The sequence below is a fragment of the Amphimedon queenslandica genome, unplaced genomic scaffold (assembly GCF_000090795.2).
Source record: "Amphimedon queenslandica unplaced genomic scaffold, v1.1 AMPQUscaffold_12571, whole genome shotgun sequence".
NCBI lineage: Eukaryota > Metazoa > Porifera > Demospongiae > Haplosclerida > Niphatidae > Amphimedon > Amphimedon queenslandica.
Window position 1 is genome coordinate 22,797 of NW_003547192.1, and position 2,173 is coordinate 24,969.

General features: G+C 31.6%; 1 long non-coding RNA gene across 1 annotated transcript; it reads left to right on the plus strand.

The window, feature by feature from the left end:
• The first annotated feature begins 799 nt into the window (after positions 1-799).
• LOC109587429 (uncharacterized) lies at positions 800-1,299 on the plus strand. Its single transcript, XR_002187614.1, has 4 exons — positions 800-887; positions 934-1,037; positions 1,079-1,180; positions 1,227-1,299. It is a non-coding gene; the product is annotated as an uncharacterized LOC109587429 (long non-coding RNA).
• Positions 1,300-2,173: the final 874 nt, after the last annotated feature.

Below are 2,173 nucleotides of genomic sequence, written 5' to 3' on the forward strand. Positions count from 1 at the left end.
AAAGGTTTTACAGCACAGCAATAGCGTGTGGCTTGGAGGCTGAGCCCCTTAATTTTTTACATTCTTCTAGTTAATTTTCAATGATAAAGTTTTTTTTGTATAGAGGATTGATGCTTTTTCAATCATGCGGACCACATCATCTGAGGGTAACATTCCCACCACAAGCACTACTATTTTGGTGGTAGGTATAGCACATTTACAGTTACAATAAATTACATAGTATGCATACACACATGTATAAAAAATAGCTGTAATTACTATTGTGTAGTGAAAATTTTTTGTTTTGTGGATTCATTGAAAAATCAATTTTGTGGTTTTAATTTTTGTAATTTTTTCTTTTCAGCCATCTTGAACCTTAAAGCAATTTTTACAGTTTTTTGGATTTTATTTTTGTGAATTTTGAAAAACGCAATATCTGTGAAAATTTTGGGCCAGAAAATTTTTTGCTATGCAGTAGTACTGTCTACATATATACTGAGTTTTTAGTAGGATTGCACAATGCACAGCAAAATAGTTCATGCAATTTGAGAGAGCCTATTATAGTGGGAATATTTGGTAGCACTTAATGTTGGTGGTTCCATGTTTGCAATGTATTGGCAGTCTATATTGTGTAAATGAGTAAATAAAATATCTAAATCTTAATCTTATAGACAAGTGAAGCTAATACTCAACAAGAAGTGCCTCTTTTTAAACAGAGGGCAGAGGCTGCATCAATTGGGAAGGAAGTTAAAAGTTCCAGTCTGCTATGGTAATAAATTATTGTATATTAGCTTTACATGTAATTACATATGTAGGGAAGAGATTTGATCAAGTCTATAGAATCTCATACTAAACCTGAGGAGGTTATTGGTCTACTTGAAGCTGGAGCTGATCCTAATGCTACTGAGGTTTGTAGCTACATGTATACTGTAGTATTCTAATTTGTTATAATAGTATCCAACTGGTGGCTCTCCTGCTCTTATTAGAGCCATTGAAAAAGATAATACTGATATTGTTAAATTGTTACTGGAAAAAGAGCTGATCCTATTGCTACTAAGGTTGTTAGCTGTGTACTGTAATTTTAAATTTGTTATAATAGTATTCTGGTGGTCCTGCTGCTCTTTTTATAGCCACCGAAAAGAATAACATTGAAATTGTTGATTTGCTACTCAAAAAAGGAGCTGATCCTAATGCTACTAAGGTTACATGTATCTGTATGTACTGTAATTTTTAATTTGTTTTAATAGTATTCTGGTGGTCCTACTGCTCTTATTACAGCCATTGAGAAGAATAACATCGAAATTGTTGAATTGCTACTCAAAAAAGGAGCTGATCCTAATGCTACTAAGGTTTTTAGCTGTGTACTGTAATTTTAAATTTGTTATAATAGCATTCTGGTGGTCCTTCTGCTCTTATTATGGCCTTTGAGAAGAATTACATTAGAATTTTTAAAGTGCTACTCAAAGAAGGAGCTGATCCTAATGTTATTACTAAGGTTTTTAGCTTTATATACTGTAATTTTTAATTTATTATAATAGTATTCTGGTGGTCCTACTGCTCTTATTATAGCCATTAAGAAGAATAATTTTGAAATTGTTGAAGTGCTACTTGAAAAAGGAGCTGATCCTAATATTGGCTCTGATGCTGTAAGTTGCCAGTATATAGTTATATTTATGATACAGTTATAAGTAGCAGCAATTGGCAGCAGCCAGTGCATGTATACATGTATAGTACATATAAAGATTATAGACTATTTCTGAAAAAGTTGAAACATGTTAAATATGTATTTCGTCATTGAACAAACATTAATCTTTACGTAAAAATATGTATTTAGTAATTAAAGGATTAAGAGGATTATTCAAATCAAACTATACATTAATATACATGTACATGTACCATATGGTTGATAATTTTTAAGGGTCCAATATTTTATGTTTTCTCCAAATTTTTTTAGAAGCTACTATTTGCTGGTACAAATATTCATGCTTGGCAGTTATTAAGCTTCTACTCACTTGGATATACATTAATACATTGGGAAAAAAGTAGTAGGCAGAGTTACTGGCTTCTCCAATGGCTTAAAAAGAGTAGTTAGAGCTCTGCATGGCCTGTTTATTAGTTTTTATGTGTAGTTAAGATTTTATGGATATAAATGAGCCACGAAATCAAAAAATATTGATACCCTATGGAAATTACC